Here is an 18,964-nt window from a genome sequence, read left to right as displayed (position 1 = left end):
TCCAGATACGTTCCAAAAGCTTTTTTGACGTGACTAAGTCCAATGTAGAAAGCTCAGAGGAAACTAATACCAAGAACATAACAAAAGGCAGGCTGTCAGAGATGATAAATGCACACTTGTTTTTGTGAAAGCCATTAATATTTTCACTCTCAATTGCTTTTCGAAGAGAGTAGTTTCTTATGTTTTGTTTGGGGTTTTTTTAGACCTTTTTATGTTTCCATCCTACAGCTTGCCTAGAAATAGATTTTATCCTATGTTTTCTGAATCTGAGTTTGAAATGTTAATTTTGTTACATTTTCTTGAACCTTCTGTTGTGTTTCAGGATGCTTCAGTCTGTTCTTTTCATAAATTACATCCTACAGATGCCACTTGATTTCAAGAAACATAGTCTCAGAGCTGGCAAGGACTATGATAGGTACACAGAAATTAACTGAGAAACAGGAGAAACAAAATGCTATGAAGCTGAAGAGAATAGACTTGAAAGCATATTCCAATAGACTTTGGAATATTTAGGTCTTAATGAGCTGCCATATCGTTCACTATGAATCTCTGAATAATAGCCTTTATTATTCAATTTAACTGATCAGCTGAACATTGTCTGTTTCAAATTACCATAAGAGTACTGATGGAAAGATAAATTAAAAGGAACTTTTGTTTGTATGTATTTTGATTTTTTTTTTTTTTTTCTTCAAAGCAGTGCGGTTCTTTTGTATTCCCAAGCTGTGTTAGTTTGTAACTGTTACCCGGCGTAGCTCTGTAACAACATCATTGGCACTAAAGGATGTTTTTCAATGAGAGGGTGCAGCTTTACCTGCTGGGCAGATTCAATATTGATAATTTCTCAACTGCCAGCATCCTTTGGTGACATATTTGAAAGGAGAGTTGACTCCTACAATAAAGAATTATTTCATGCTAAAGATGGAATGCACTGTTGCTGAACAAAATAGACATGGTGTGAAAGCATGCATATTATACAGTCAGAATACCATCAATTAGTCAAGATTAAGCCAGTATCATAATCAGGTCTTTACAAGTATGGGCATGCATTCCTCAGCCTAATTACTAACCTTCAGGACTCTCTTTAATTGCAGGCTAGGCTAAGATTATTTTCCTTCCATTTGCTGAAAGAGAAGAACAAGCCTATGTGGAGATACTCTGGCTTTGTTGATTAACTAGGATTTTTTCAAGTTGCTGCCATTTGAATGTGTGTCTGCACCTCTAAGTTGCTCCAGGGTGCATCTTCAAATCCTTCAGGTGCATTTGCAAATCTTACATAATGAATTATCCTGTTGACTTCAGTGTATAGGAATTTACCTATTTCTATTCCATCTTTCTCTGATAATAGCCAGTCCTTACGAACTTTAACACATGAAGGGAATACAATGATTATTGAAGAGCCAGACTAGACAATAAATAAAGAGCTCTTCTATTCCTTGTTCATGGATTGTTGAAAGTATTTGCCAGCAGTATTTGCTTCATCTGTATTTAGTTTGTTTGGCTGTGCATAGCAACAGACTCATAGCATCCATTGCAGATCTCCCTTGAGAAGTTTATAACTTAAAGGTTTAAACAGCTAATACACGTATCGCTGCTTTACTGCATCTTAGATTAATCTAGGTGCAATTTTCTTTTTGATTTAAAGGTGTAAGGTGTAAGGAAAAAAATCATTCAAGTCCCTTTAAAGTTAAATATATATATAAATAAATAATTTATGAAATAAGGATATTCAGATGCTGTTAAACTTTCAGAAAAAAATTTGAAAATCCATAGTGTAGGGTCAATTTAGCAGAACTGCCATTAAGTGTGTTGTTATTACTATTCATGTTCAAAATGTATCCTGCAAAACAGATACAAATATGACCAATTTCTTTTTGTTGGACTTCTGAAACTGAACTTTCTGAAACTGGACTTTCTGAAACTTCTGAACTTTTAACTGAAAGCAGATGTAATAACCTTATGAAAAGCAGGTCTTACTCATATTTAGATACCTTGCAGTTAGTTACTCTTGTACCTCAATGTCTTTCTTGTAGTGAGGGGCTTCTCAACCTTTTGGCTAAGATCAAACGTAGAGTAGTATATATATGTTGTGCATGCATATAATAAACTTTACAAAGTCCTACTAATTTTGGGAGAGTCAAAATGCTGGAAAGCAGACAATGTCTATGGTGTGGAACTAAGTCTTAAACAGAAAATGTATGCAGTGAAGTGCAGAGAGGTCTTAAGGTGATGAAGGCTCTCAGCAAATACGCTGAATTTGCTCTGAAATTAGAACTTAAACCAGACTGATATATGAAGCTTACTGGGAAATGTTTAGGCTGTGTCTTGTTTTCCTCACAAATCAAACATTTCTTTTTTTCCAGTGTGGCTTTTTAGCTAAAAGTGTTCTGAGACTGACCACTCTTTGTTCCTCCTCCTTTTTTTTTTTTTTTTTTTTTTTTTTCCATGCTGTGTAGTTTATCTATAAGACTGTTACTTATCTGTTTTGGAAGGATAGATTTGTTTATCAAGAGTGAATTTGATAAACTCTTTCATTACTTTGTCCTTCTGTTGCTTTAAAAAGAGAAACTGTACTTGCATGCCTTTTGTGAAGGAATGTATCAGAATTTCTCACAAATTAGAGAAAATAGTCAGAATATAGCTTGGTTGCAAACTACAACAAATGCTTCACAATGTCACCTTATACCAGCAAAAAGAAGCATAAGAATTTAACCTTATTTTCTTTACAGCAACTTTTTTTATATAATTGTATAATTTATGTTGAAATTATACCCACTTTTAATTTAAAATAAAAACAAACATTACCATCATTAAAAGAAATACATACAGTTTGCTATTATTATTGTTGTTATTAATATTATTATTATAATCTAACTGGAATTATGTGGCAGACTAAATATTCTGCAGCATCTCTTGCACCCTTTGTGATTTCAGCTGTGACAGGAGTGGCCAAAAACTTAATAGGTTTCTTGCTCTAAGGCAAAATCTGTTCATAGCACTTAAAACATTGCCAAACACATCATGAAAAATTAATTTAATAGTATTTTATCATATTTTATTTTGGCAGATTTTGAATATTCTTTCATTTTGATAGAGAGATGCACTCATCTAAGTAAGTTCACCTGTAACTTAGCTTACCTATATCCCTCCAAAAATTGCAGACATACTGACTTCTAATAGGGCTGCTTTTCTTTCAGTAAAGTTTAAATTTGTTTAATTGGCCAGAGACTATTGAATTTAAATAATAAGTTAAACTATTTTGAAGGTGTTTAGCATATGGCCTCTAATGGATACACCTCTTTTTGACTTCAAGTTACAAGTGTACTTCTCCAAAAAGAAATCCTCAGTAATGCTTCAAGTCTCTCTCATTGTAATCCTGTTAAATAAAAGCATTTTCTGGGTGATGAACATTATAGCGATCCTGCAGAAACTCCTAATTTATTTTACATCAGACCATCGCATTATACATTACTTCTGGACTCAAGAGTATTTCTTATGTTTTGCATTCAGTACCAACAGAGAATATATGCTAGTTTAATAACATTGGAATGTTCAATTCTAATTGCAGAATGATTATAAAAGTGGCCTAAGATCTTTATTCAGGACATTAGTATATGAAAAATAGGTGCTTTTTATATCAAAATGAGAACTCTGACTCTCAGACCATGAATATCAAGGCACTAGTCAAGGGATTTCTCATCTTCATGTGGTCATCTTGTTAGGATGAAGTGATAAGATGTTCCTTGGTAAATGCTCCATCCCTGGCAGTGTCCAAGGCCAGGTTGGACAGAGCCTTGGGCGACATGGTCTGGTGTGAGATGTCCCTGCCCGTGGCATAGGAGTTGGAACTAGATAATCTTAAGGTCCTTTTCAACCCTAACCATTCTACAGTTCTATGATTCTTTGGTGTCCTGACACCAACACAAAACTTGTCTCAAGAAGAAAAAATAGCAGTTTCAATCAATACATTGTAGTGTATAGCAGGCTTTCCTAATGGCTACTTTTCTTGCCTGAATGTATATGGAATCACATTTTACTGGGGTATATATTTCTATTTGAGGTCAGTATCTGCTGGCACTAGGAAAACATGGTGATCTCCTAGCTCATATTATGCATTGACAGAAGAGGTAGTCAACACAGAGTAGGATATACCCTAGAGTCTTTCATTGGTTGCATTTTAGTAATGCTAAAAAATACACTGTAAATAGATTTTTATTGTGCTCACAGGGCATACTGCAAGCTGTGGAAAGAGTGATCTCTTTCTTCACTGGAAGACTTAGCAGAGTTTTTTCATGCTATGTCTTTCCCAGTTGCCAGCACAGCGGAGCAAAAGGGCCGTAGCTGGAGAAGATGTGTATGCCAGAATGTCCATGCAATGTGATGACCCTCAGGAGTGTCACCTTTGCTGTGCAGCCACAGATTTAAACTAGAGCAGTCTATTGCACTTCCTAGGATATGGTTAAAATCTTGGAAATCTCTTACTTGTAAGCATTCTACAGACTCAGAAATAAGAAAGCATTTAAAAAATAACCCTTGATGTTACTTTTTATTTCATAATATATGAGGTAATCACACAGCTTCCATGACCTTAACTGATGCTCTTGAAAGACTGAAAATGCCCAGGAGTGCGATATAGTCATGAAGCAGAAAAGATAATTTTCTGCAATGTAAGAAACAAAATGTTTCAGCTCATCAGGCCATAGGTGTATGACACAGCACAACTCAAAAATAGACAAATAATTTGACAGAACAGACTTCTGCACAGCTTTTAGTGCTGGTTCAAATTGATAGCTGTGGCTAGAGTCAGCACAAAGGCTAGGCATTGATTAAGATACTGACCAAAACAAGCGCTGTTATGTGTCCTTGTTCAGGTCTGTTAAGGAGAGTAGAGGCTCCACTCCCTTAATCTCCCATGTTGGTGAAAGATGCCATTGTAGGTCCTTAATGCTTTGGTTCTGAAATAGCGAAATATGCCAGTGTACATCCAAGTTATGGCATGTACAAGGCCAAGTTCGGGATTTATGCTGACAGTGGGGATGAGAGGTGGGAAGAATGGAGCATGAAGGAAAAGGCAGGGGCCAGCTTGTGATGAACAGGAAGGAAAATGGATGCTATGAATAATTTGTAGAGGACTGGAGATTCCAACCATCTGCAAGGAAGCAAATGTGTGGCATGTTAACAAGCATCTGCTGTAATGCTTGTAATGATACCACTTCTCTAAGTTAGCTACTGGGCAATGTAGCTGTCATTTAAGGTTTCTGCAAGGGACAATAGTATGACTGGTTCTGTAAAGAAGCCTCATTTAATTTTATAATTAGGCATTTATGTTTATTTATTGACAAATTAGGTCTCAGAATGTAATGTCCTTAAAGTTGGGTTTGGTTTTGATTAATTTTTTTTGTTAAATCACAGGTTTCCATTTCTATATTCACCACAGAAGTAGGTGAATAAAATACGGACATCCATGAACTACTAAAAATAGTATGGAAGAGTGAGGGAGATGAGAGCTTTGCTAATTCCAAGCAGTTCAAATTAAATACTTTAAAACTGGTATGTCATTTGCAAAATCTCTAGATCTCCTGCCCCAGTATTATGAAATTAGATTATAGCAAAATAATATTATGCAGCAAAATCCTTCTATGTCTCATAATTTCTATTCTTTGTTTTCAGTTTTGTCATCTAACTTCTATGTGTTGGGGTTTCTATTTATTTTCTGTGAATAAACACTGTATCTTCAAAAACCAGACACTGTACCTTAGGATAGGATCACTGAAGATAGCAAAGCTGAGCAGGGATACAATAGCTGAGGGTAGATAGCCTTCTCTCTGCAGAAGAAATGTCTGTGTGGCAGAGATTTCATCTTGATGACAGGATGGCAGAGCATCTGGGAGGTGAGCCAGAAGATAGCTGCCATAAAACTCAGCCTGTGAAATGCATTATGTCCCTTCCTCATGCCTCCACCGTCCTTTCCTGCTTTCCTTCTGTATTTGAAAAAGGAGCACTGTCCACAGCCCCATTAGGAGCAGGAAAAGTGATCTCTTTAAAGATTTAACCTCTTTTGCTTTCTGTGCTTTGTCTTCTGTTCATTCAGATAAATAAATAAAAGCTCTCATTAGTGTTGTGTAATCAGCTTACAATCAGAAACACAAAAGGAAAATACTGACTGGCACTTGAACTACATACTGCTTTGTTCTCTTACAAGGCACTATGGCAGCCCCTGTTCTGATAATAAATGAAGAAGGATATTGTATATTTATCTAAAAGCTGTGTAAGAATTAGCTGGGTACCTTTTTCTATGCTTTGGGTATCTGAATAGTGAAAAAACCTATTGATAACAAAATAGATCACAGAGATTTAAAAGATTGAAAGATAGGCCTAGTGGTTGTTAAGCTTCGATTTCCAGCTTTCTTTGAAGACCTGACTAAAAGCATAATGATAAAGGATTTTTGTTTAGCATGCCTGCTATGGTTTTGAGAGAAATTAGGTATCTTAGGCTATGTCCATACCTATGTGCTGGGCCATCTGGTAGTATCTTGGGGCTGGTTTCTATTCAGGGCACTTTTACATGAGCTCTGAATATACATATCCAGGTTTATCTCATGGCTGCATCCTGTACCCACATCCTAGAACCTGGGATGAGTCCCAGATCTCATAAGGTAATCATATCCCGAAGAGACTTGCCAATGGTAGAGCATTTTGTTCTACAGAGCACAATAAAAAAGGATGATACCTGCACTGCTTTCAAATGCTGAAACTGTAAAACCCTAGCAGTTTCAGCTCAGTCTTCTTCAAAGATTCTGAATTTAAATTCAGAATTAAAGGTAATATGCTTGAATTCGAAACCTATCCAGGTGACATTGAAGTAAAGTTTTGAATTGGACATCACTGAAGTTGACGATTGTCACTCCATATGTTAGAAAGTAAAGACAACGTAATTTGACAGGTAGTAGCAGTCTGTTGCTTTCAGTAGTTGGTTCATTTCCTTTTAAAGTGCATGGCAGTCCTTGGCTGTCTTCTCTGCTGCATGAACGCACAATGCAGCTTGTGTTTCGGTACAGGCCAGCTGAATGTAAGACCTAGTTATATAAGATCAGCAATGAGATTAGAAGTTATTTAAGAAAACATCATATAAAGACCAGCTAAGTAAGTCAAACAGGCAAAAAAATGTGAGTAAAAAAAATCCTGAACTGAATTTGCAGTGATCTTTCAAGCCAGATAAAGGAAGTGAGTGAGTAACCTTTGTGTGGAACTGCAAAGCATATACTTGCGGAAAACAGCAGGTCTCCTGCCTACATGGAAAAAAATGTACTCTTTACTAAAGGCTGAGATGTTTTCCAGGAGGCACCCTTTCTACATTCTCTTGTATCTGAAGCCATGTCATCTGTAATGCTTCATTGGTTTCCTCTCACAAGCTTTCTTTATGATAGGATCACCTGATAAAGAGGATACTGAGTTGATCATCCAAGATAAAGGTCCTAAGTGACATTTCCTTATTCTTAGCAAGTTTTCTGTAGCAGGTGTTACAGAAATTACAGTGTAACAGAATTACAGGTCTTCTGCTGGTATGCCCAAATTTGATATTGGCTTTTTATAACTCGGTCCACAGACACTCAATGAATAAGCAATTTTTAAAGTCAGTAGAGTTTCACTCCAGCTCTTAAAGCTGATGTATGCCTGTTTTAATGTGTATGAGCCAGCTTACAGCTGTCTTGCCTCCAGCTTTCTGAAGCTAAATTTGGGCCACCAGCAAGACGGGTGGGTATGAGAAAAGCACTCTTGAGATCCCTACAGTTATAAATTCTACTCCATTTGATAAAGAGAGCGGAGATTACAGGTCTGAGGGACATGGGTCTTAGCCCATTTTCCCTCAAGCACATACCCTAAAACAGATGAATTAGGGCTGGACATTTTGGAGCCTCACAGCTACCACATTTCCACTGGTATTTCTCCTCCAAATTAATACCTTGAAAAAGTGAAAAAAAGAAGAAAAAGAGAAATGCCTATTTTTCTACCAGTGACTTCTTCAGAATGAAATTACCTCATCAGGACATGAGTTAGGAAGAAATAAGACTTCAAGTATTAGGAAGATATGAGTTTGTTTAAGGACCTAACATAATTCAGTGAAGACAAAATAAGTTTTCCAGTGAATACAAAGGAAGAGTCATTTTAAGATTATAAGAAGAAAAAAAGGGCTGTACATGGTCAGAGCAAAGAACGAGTCAACTCAGTATGCAGTTTCCAGTAGTTGCCATACATAAACACTTAGCAAACAGTAAGAACAGGGTAAAAATAGGATTCTTTCTCTGGTCACTTTCCCAGTCTCAGGAGTGAGTTAGACATATTTAGCAAATCTAAATAGATTTCTTTTCCATTACCTTTTTTTTTCAAACCCCCCCTCCCACCTTCCCTTGAGCCCATGTAAAATTTAGAATCTATTATGTCCTCTAGAAAGGAGTTCAACAAGTCTATTGCTCCTTATTTTAAGTGCCATCTTTTAGCATTTGTTTTCACTCTGGCTCCTGTCATCTCCTTTCCAAGCTGAAAAGTCCTTGTTTACTTAGTCATTCTTTGCTTGAAAACATTCCACTCCTGTAATCATCTTTGCTTCCCCTATCTGATTTTTTGTTATTATCTTTCCTAGGGGAATGAGAGCTGCATGTAATGTTGAAGATGTGGGCAAGCACAAATTTAGATGGTAACATATGACACCAATTTAGTTTGCCTTTGGTGGTGGAGGTGGAAGTTGCCTAGTCACATTTTAAAGACACTTGCCTTTTCCTGCAACTGTAACCAGTTCTGTTTTGTACTCTGAGTCTCAGAGAGTGATTTTGAAGTTTGCATGTTAAGCACAGAAGTGTTATAAATAAATTACGACCATATTAAATTGGTGTTTACAAGTCATAGCAAAAAACATCACACTGCTCTACAATAGCAAGGCCTCTGTTTACAAAGAAATGTGGACAAATAAAAGTGAAATTTGAGCAACATCAAGTTAATTTTTTTCTTAGAATTGAAACTTGCTACTAGTTTTCAACTTTGTCACAGAGAAGATGGTATGAATTTTCAGGACAAAGTACTGAATGAATAGCTAACAAGAGGATAAAAATGCTAATGGAGCAATCTGTCTTTGTTCTGAAGTTATTGCAACTTGGGCTCCAAAGTCAGTTGTATACTTACGAAATTTTTTATCCAGTTTGTAATCTGCTCAATATGTTGCTTGTTATATCTGAAAGTAGAATCACCCCTGGATTTTGCATGATATTGCACAAAAAAAGAAAAGGTACAAGAACATTTGATTAACTCTTTAAATGTTCAAGAGCTGCTATCTTGCTTCAGGAATACAATAAATGCAGTGTACTACAGAGGTTTGTGCTCCCTGTCTCTCTTTCTCTCTTTATAGAAAAGTTTATCACAAGTACATAGGTAAAATATACCCAATGTTAATATACATTGTCTATGCAAACATGTCTTTCTCTGAATATTTTTGTGAAGGAATATTTTCTGATTAGAACACAGTGCTGGAGCTCTCAGTGCTGTTTTCTGCATGACCATCTGGTGTAATCTTCCCATATTAAGAAGTAAAGAAATCGGTCTAGTTTCTGAACACATAGCTGTATGTTTGTCCATAGGAAGGAGAAGATTATACAAAGGAGAAGATTATACAAAGATTATACAAAGATTATGCTCTCTAAAGTTGCTTTGTGACTAGGTAGATTTTGATGCAGACTTGACAAGACTCACTTTTTAAAGTTACCTAAGCACAGCTTTCTCAATGTTACTAAGTTGTTTAAGTCCCAAAGTGGTTCAATGGATGCACTTGTTAAATAATTAGATTAGATGTCTAGCCCACCTTGCTTAGTTGTATACAGTCTAGTCACATGTTCTCTTGGTGTGTCATGAGAGACTTCTGGTTAGGAGAGGGATTCAGAAATGTCTGGCCTGTATGATGCCATAAAAGACGGATCCTTGAGTAATCCAAGTTGTTCACATCGGCTTGAAGTTCTTTGACTCTCTAATACATATTTGACAAGGCAGCACAAAATAAACCTTTCTGGTTTTCCTTCCCATCAAACACCTGTATACCAAACAAAACAAACATACTAGAGCACAAGCAGGATGTGCAGTTGCCCAATTTACAAATCATCTGGATGATTACAGCAGTCTATGTGTATTTGGCAACCTTCATGCTTCAATGAAGGTACTGAACTTAAAAAAGCCATAGGATCCATCTGTGAGATGGCTATCAAAAAGGTGTAGTGGATAAAGTTATGCTTTAACTGATGGTCATATAAGCTTTCTCACCCCATCCAAATTGTTACTATAGCAAACTCTTACATGATATTTATTGTTGCTGCACCTATGGTTTTGACCACAGTGACAAATGACATCTTCCACTTAACCACATGTGTAAAAATATAGCTAAGTTCCTGCTCAACAGGGAATGATAGACTTTGTTTCAAGCCTCCACACAGCATTTTTCAGATTGCAGACAGTGATAAAGGGGATCCTAACTTCTTAAATGTAAGGAACAAAGATTCAAAGAACTTGTTGTTTCTAAAAGACAGAGATCCCTACCAAGAGGATCTGGGGTCTTCAGCCAGGCAGAGGGAAAATAGTGAAGAAAAAAACCAGAAGAAAGCATGGGATTGAAAGAAACAGAAGAGACAGGAAAGGTTTTATGTGGGTAGCATTCTCTTGGCAAACTCTGTAAGTGTGATTCTACTTTATGTCTGGCACTGAGCAGCTTTTCCCGCCACTTAGGTCAAGAGCTAAGATTTCTACTGTGAAATTGCAACAAATGGAGGATGCATGCATATATCAGAAAGGGGTATATCACTCTAAATATGGACTTTCCAGCATGACAGTCCATGGTAAGATTCACTACAAGTGTATCTTCCACAATGTATTAGAAAGTATATATTCAGAGTACAAAGTGGCAATAAGACAGCCATCTCCCAGGATGTGGTGAGTTTTCCCTGTGTTTTAGAGAGAGTGGGAATATGTGGGTTTATCTGTTCTGGCTGATGAAGGGAAGGCTGGTGTCTCCAGAGGTGATTGAAGCAGTAGATTTTATTTTTGAGAAATGAACTCATAAGACATGAGTGGAGAGAGATATCTCATAGTTGAAGGTCTTAAAGGAGGAGAGGAGGATGCTCAGAGGTGAAGGCAAAGTGAGGCTGCCAGCAAAGGCAAAGGCAGCATCCCATCTGACCTTTCCTTCATAAGCCCTGTGACATCCTCAGAGTAATGCATTCTCCTCTGTTTTGTAGAGCTCCCTCCACCCTCTTGCCCTGCTCCAGGCTTCCCTGCTGTGCTCTGTGCAATTTGTTGTGTTTAGTGCACTGTGGGAACCAGTGTCATCCACACTGAATAAATGTAACGAGTGTGATGGGTGCTTCTGGATGTGTCATACACATTGTGATCTCTGTATTTCCAGCATCCTATTTATAAAGGTGCTGGGTTTATTCCCCCAGTTTAGGCTTGTTATACTATAATTGCAAGCATTTAAAGATGGAGGCTACAGTAGATGCCTAATTTTCATTGGCAATTCTGGATGGTACTATAACAATTTGAGGTGACCTACTAATGTCCAATTATAGTAATATGTTTAGTGAGATGAAATGCAGCATTAGGAAAAAAGTATGGTAATTTTTATTTTATGGTAATGCTTGCAAAATATTAACAGTGATCTTACAATAGAGAACTGCTTCTTCTGTCTTCTGTATTGCCTTATGCTTCATTTTGTGATTGTCCCTATTTTGTTTATTTCAGAAAATTGAAACTCCAAAGGAGTTCCATATATTTTTTTTTAGGTCTGAAATGGTCGCCATACTACATTAGGTAGAAAAATATGAAATGTAGTGTCTGGTTCAAAGTCAATTTACTGCATTCTTTTTTCTTTTTCTTTTTTTTTTTTTTTTTTACTTATACAGATTCAAAACAAAATAGAAGATAGCGTTTTCTTGCTGAAAAGTAGCTACTGATTTTTAGTATAGGTTATTTACCATAGTACTCAAGCATGACCCTTTTTCTGGTGATTTCAGAGTGCTGATTTGAACAAGAAATAGTGCATCCCTCCTTTATGGACTAGCTGGTGGGTGGAAACAAGCATTCACGAAATTTAACAGCAGAAATATGTGCTCTTGCAAAACGTATTCAAGTATACTTGTATATGCAAGTGCATGATAGCTTCCTAACTTACTAATGTTGCAAAGATAGTGTTAAATTTTGGAGATGCTGTTAAAAATCCTTCTGGAAAATATGGTCCTAAATATTTAAAGAAAGTTAGCTTTCTTCATTTCTGAACTGAAACTCTTTAAGGAAAGTCTGTGTTGCAGCACACACTACATACAGAGAATCACCACACTAGTTTGATTTGAATAACTGAATAACTAAATCAATGTTTCTCAACTGGCAATGCTTTTTGATTTAAATGGACCTCTTCTCCAATTTACAAGCACGAAAGAGACCAAATGGTCACTAGCCTGTGACATATTTGAGTGAAAGACATTAATTTCCAATGTTGGAGGATCATGCCCACTTGACTGGGCCCAAAGTCCTAGCGTTAAAAGATTTTAATCTGTTCATCCTAGGAGCGTGAATTTAGCTACTGAAGGAGTTCAGATGTGTCTGATTTTATATGCAACATCAGGGTGATCTGGGTAGGAACTGAAAAATACTGCTGGAAAGCTTTTGTGTGTATTCTTAATGGGGAAAATAAGTGTTTGCTTATCTGCTATATTTAATTGAGTTAGGATTATAATTGTTCAAGTTTTCATTCCTGACTGCTTTTGTAATGGGAACAGTGTTTGCAGTGTGTTTAGGATTCCTGGGCTTTGCTGGGTGCATTTGTCTAGCTTTATGAAGGATTTACATTATATGTTCATTCATCACATTATTCTCATAAGAAACATAAAGGTCCCAAAATAAGCCCATCAGGGAAGAGGATGAACAGTTAAAAAGGAAAGGATATTTGTTACATTAAGGATTTGTAAATTTAGTGTAACAAGGGAAGTCAGAAAAGTATTTACGCTCTTAAAGGGCAACTACTGTGGTTTCATTGTGGATGGCATGCAGAAAAGAACTGACATAAAAGTTTGTAGGATGCCTTTATTCCCCAGTGGAAAGCACAAAGACGAAAAAATAAAATGAAAGACAGCAAAAGTATGAAAAGAGCTTTAAAGGTAGCAAAATGTACAGCAGGGAAAATATGAACAGTTCAATTTAAACCACTGTTTAATAGACCTAAAGGATTTCATCTGGCTTGTGGCCTTCCAACACAAGCCAAGTTTGTTGCACAGGCTTTCTAGTTTGGATAATAAGCATATGTGGGAGAAGTAAGTGAATCTGATATTTAGAAATAGAAGTGAATTTTAGGATGAATACAGGTAGTGGCTAATGTATAAGTAGTGGTAGTTGCTGTGGCTGAGTAAAAATCAATGATTCATTCTGAAAATCATAGTAAATGCTGTTCTGGAAATATACTGAGAAATCATGAACTGAGGGGAGTGAAATGGATCTACATGTGGAACAAAATTAGATCTGACCTTTAAAATTTTTCATCTGTACTTCTATCTTTATCTGTCAATTTCCTTTCTTGCCTATCTATACAAACATGCGTACATACAGTATTAAAAATAAAAGGAGAATCCAGAGTTAAAAGAAAATCCCCTCTAGTCACAAACTAACCTATAGTATTAGGAAAATAGGAGGGAATGTTACTTGAGGAAAAAATATTCTATAAATAACTAGTACATAGTGTTCTATCTTCTACTGAAACAGTTACTGGCTGTGACTAGTTACAGATGCTGCACTAAGTGGGCAGAACACTTATGGATTCCATAGTGTTTGTTGCAGAGGTTTTTTATTCTATATTTTGAAAGACATTTGCTATTTCTCTTTCATGTGTAAAGTATTTCCCACATTGATGGATTTTCACGGATTCGGGGGGGTGGGGGTGGAATATATATATACTAGGCCAGCTATTTACTTCAAGCATATCTTATTATGCTTCTTAGGAACAGAAAGGAGGGAAAGATGATACATTTTGAGCTGGAGCTTAGTAAATTCACCTAGAAGGAAAAAAGAACTAATGTAACACTAATGTAATCTTAGGGATTTCACAAAATGTGGGTAATGAGAACATGTTAAATGTTCTTTTAATGGATCAGAAGGTAGGAAATAAGTAGAGCATCTGGGAAGTAGAACTGGATTTTGATGGCCAAATAATCAATTTAAAAGAAATGATCAAAATACAGATTTGAATTGATCACATTTCACAAATTCATCTTGAATTTGTCAAATTGTTTCAGTCAACTTTTTCCCTTTATTTCTCCTCTCATCTCAAAAACAGTAACGAGAAAATAATTTTTACTTTACGCAAAGTATTTTAAAAACAGTTCAATTTCATTATATTAAAAGCATTAAAAGAAATTAGGTTGTCTTCTTTAGTAAAGTAAATAAACAAAACTGCATCTCACTAAGTGTCTAGGGACAAATTAACTGCAAGATTCATTGGAGTTACATCACAGTGAAGGAAATTCTTATCACCTCAAGCAAATTCTGTCCAGCTAAGTATTAACAATATAGTGGCACAAAGTAAATAACCATACTGTAAATTAAATTTTATGTAAAGCCAATATATTATTGTGGTTTAAAATATTTGTTGTTCAAATTCATTAAGCAAGCATGGTTGGAAATTACAAGTGCATTGTGGCTTTTAGTGAGCATTGGAATTAAAAGCTTTTAAATCTTCAAAACCTATTTGTAAGTTAATATTTTTATATATACATCCTTGTTCTTTTTGATGTGATTCATGAAGACTATTTTTAAAGTTTATAGTGAACTTTGTGCATCATGAAGATGAGATCCTTTATTTATGTTATGTATGAGGTTATGAAATGTTATAAGAAAGTGCTATCATGTCCTATTCTTTCCCTGAACAAGCAGATCTCATATATTTCTTCCACAAACATATGTATCTCCTGAGATCCTAGAGCCTCTAGGACCTCTGGAGCCAACAGTGTTACACAGTTACACCAACTGTAAGGGTAAAACTATGCTATTTTCAATCAATTGATAACAAGATCAAAAAAATGGATCTTGCCCACTTTTTCCCCCAAAATTACATTGAGTAAATCTTACAATATATGTTTATTCCAACTTATTTTGAACATATGTACACTTTCAAAAAATTATGATTTATAAACTATTTTCTTACCTTTCTATTTTTTGTAATAGATCCCGGTGTAGAAACATTGAGGACATATAGGAACTTGGGCTACTTGCTGACTTGGGAGCAATTCACATTAGTTACTGTCTACTTCATCTCCTTTTATTGTTTGGTGTGGAAATTAACTCTCCTGTACCCATGGTGCTGTAGAAAACATAATCTACTTTTTTAATAGCTTGTAGATCAAATAGCTCAACTCTGGGAAATGGGTTCCAATAAAAGCTCTATTTTGTTATGCTGGGCGCAAGTCCTTATTAGAGGAGCCATCTTCATTATTCATTGGCATTTTCCTAACTTAAAGTTTCCTCCAAGTAGTGTTAACATTTGATGATGGAAAATGAAGGCCAATAAGCTATACAGTGTATGTGCTTTGTAAAATGAACTGGCCTTTTGGGAATAGAAGAGCTGCAACTTCAGTGGTAACAATTATGTTTTATGGCCCAAGACAGAAATAAAATGTTGAAATGGGAAATTAATGCAAAAGCTTAGTAGGAAAATTATGAAAAGCTTAGAATCTGAGTGTGTAAAAATGATTGTAATATATCAGTGTATCTGTTTATGAATGATCAGTTACATAGGAGCTAAGAGTTATAAATAAGATTATAGTATCCCATTTTTCTAACATCAAATACTGGCTAAAAATCTTTTTTTTTTTTTTTGTAAATGTTTATTACGTAGGTTTTACTTCTTTTTTTACTCAGGTTCTATTTTCCTTATTGCTTAAGGTAATAATTAAACACAGAGCAATTCATGAATCAAAGGTCACTCGAATTGCTAGTTTAATGGTGAATAGGTAATGATAGAGTTTATGGATATGAAGAAATATTAGCTGGATACTGTAAGTGTCAGAGTAATTTATAATGTTACATTAGATGTGATACTTCTGTCATCTGTCTGCAGAAGCTGTCGAAGCAAGAAAACAAAAATCAGCAGTGAGATGAGAGTGGGTCCCTAAAAGAAATACCTTAAATGACATCTGCAAATCTATTCTGTGATAATGCTTGAAAATTTATATATAAAAATCTCTGGCGGTCCACACTGGCCAGTGTCATCTTGCTTATTTTGTTATTTTTTATGCTGCTGTTCATTTGAGTTACAGATAGTCTATGATGGTTGGCAGCAGTTAGCAATAGTGTAGAAAGGGATGTAATATGCTACTTATCTTTATTAATAAAGGCTTCTGTAAAATCCAAAATTGTGTTAAAAATTCCCAGCCAAGTCACTATCCATAGGAATGAAGTTCATCCTTTTTTGAGTTTATTTAATCTGATTAAACTTTTCATGCTTTAGTATCTGCGTGCATATTTCCATGTGCAGTGGATGCATATGCCATGTGCAGGATATAAGCCCCATTTTTAAGCTTAGAGTTGCTGAGAAGCAAACCTCTGGTTTGCAGGAGCGCATAGCAGATGCCATTCACTTGTGCACATCTGACTTTAGTGCTGGAAAGACTCGACTCTGTCTCAGAATGGACGGAACATTATTCATCTTTGTGTCAGAGAGACCTTGTCCCGACTTAGGGTGAAGCTATTTTGCGCAAGCACATTAAAACAAATAAATAAATAAAGGATCTCTCATCCTACTTAAAATATTTAGAGGTAGGAATGACGGGATTAAAAGACATTGTGATTTCCCAAGATCTGGCATAAAGTTTGTGTCAGAATGAAACACTGAAGACAGATGACATATTGATAGCTCCTTATACTTCAGCATCACAACAGCATATGAATAGCAAGAAAACATTTTCAGGAAAGGCAAGATAAGTCCCTACAAAACTTTAGGGCTATAAAAAAAGGCAAAAAGTTTTTAAGCTTTCTGGACAGTGCATAGGGAAAGATACGCTTTTCCAAATGAAATCCACATCAGGCAGCAGAATGAGCAGGTAGCTGCCAGAAGCCAACATTTGTCCAGTTAGAGATGGGTTAGGTGAGGGGAAGTGCTGAGATGAGGAGCTGGTTTTAAAACTTGAATCTCAGAACTTCACAGACACCCCCTTGAAATCAGCAGCCTGAGATACTGTCTTGCTAATAGGTATGTATTTAGGCTGTCTGAAAAGCAATGGTTTCTTTTTTCAAAATAATTGAGTGGTTGCTTTGGGGTTGTTTTTTTCAGTGTGCGGCTGCAGTTCTGAATTAGCACTTTCAGACAGTGAGTCATTCTGTTCTCAGCATACAGGTGACTAAATTCTGCTTGAATCCCTTCAGACACATAAGCAGGGATGGGGTGCAGGAAAATTTTGGGTGGAAGTTCACTCTTAATGCTTGAAGTGCACCTTTTCTCATCTTAAAGGAAAGCCATAAGAGTAAGTCAAAGTTCCATATCCTTGTCTTAGGTTGTTTTCTATTTCTTGTGCAGTCCTGAGGGAAAAAAAAGCACTGGTTGCTAAAGCATTTTCTGCCAATAGGGAGGCTATGGGCAGCTTAAGGAGTCTGTATAAGTGATTTATCTTTAATTTTGTGAGCTGGCAATTCTATTTATTTGAAAGAATAAAGTAACACGGTGTTAACTTTACAGTAAACTGGGAGCTGCTGCTGAAAGTTGCCAGTTGAGCAGTGGTCCAGTGAGCCCAGTAATTCAGAAGGTAATTGTTCTGGGTTTTCCAACAGCTAGACTCATGTTAGTCTTGTGGGCAATTATCCATCCAAATCAATTCTTATTTTGCATATAGTTCACAAAAAAATGAAAAAGATATAAACAGAGGCAGTGAAATACCTGACCAGTAGGTGGAAAATAGTAAGAAACCTCAGAACATCAGTATATTCAGCATTATGTGTTTAATGGGGAGCTGTAACTATTAATTATTTTTTTTTTAATTCACCATCCTCAAAAAGGCTTGCATTTTTATAATGCATTTTTGTCAATATGCTTCAGCAAACAGTTTCTGTCTGATCTGTGTAATAGAGCAAACAGTTTCTGTCTGATCTGTGTAATAGAGTCTTGGTACTAACACAAATCAAAGATGTTTCACAGTGCACAACTTAATGAAATGTGACTTACATAATTTTTAGCAACTTCAACATCCAGGAAAGTGTCATCCAGGGATGCTGGGGGAAGCCATGCAGGTGGAAAGCTGAGCACACCTGACTGAGCTCTTTGAAAGGAAGGCTGGGGCCACCCTCCCTCATGGAGTGTGAAATGCTGGCTCATGCAGCCACGTGTATGCTAGGCCACTTAGGTAGAACCAAAATACCTAATTTTGAGATGTATGGTCTTTTTAGGTTTTGTTTCCTAAATAAAAGCTAAGTGATAGAAATCCATTGCATTTCATGGCCCAGCTCTCCCTTCACCTCTCATACAGAATAATGCCCATCATCGTAGTTCTGATTTTCCATCTCCTGTGGCTTTGGGAGGAAAGCTTGAAAGATAAATTTTTTAAATCTTTTTTTGTTGTATCAAACTATGAGGTGAAATCTTCGGTACCAATTTTTTATTTCACTGGAAGTTATGTTCGCCTTGCACTAATGCTCTCTGCCAGCCTTCCCTTAGAAACAATGGTGGATTTAGTTTATTATTTGAGAGGAAAGGAGATGCGTTGCTTCTTGTCTTGCTTTATTTTGTCTTTAGTGATTTTATTTTGCTGTGCACTTGCTACAGTAGTTTAGGAGCCCTCAAGAAATAATGCTACCTTCACTTCCAATCGCTCCTTATACTGAAGTCCTCATTGTGACCGGATGGGTTTGCTTTACCATGTGAGTTGGCTGGTAATAGACAGGCTGTTCATTTCTATTGGCTTCA

This window comes from Strigops habroptila, chromosome 1 (genome assembly GCF_004027225.2).
Source record: "Strigops habroptila isolate Jane chromosome 1, bStrHab1.2.pri, whole genome shotgun sequence".
Lineage (NCBI taxonomy): Eukaryota > Metazoa > Chordata > Aves > Psittaciformes > Psittacidae > Strigops > Strigops habroptila.
This window is presented reverse-complemented; position numbering follows the sequence as displayed.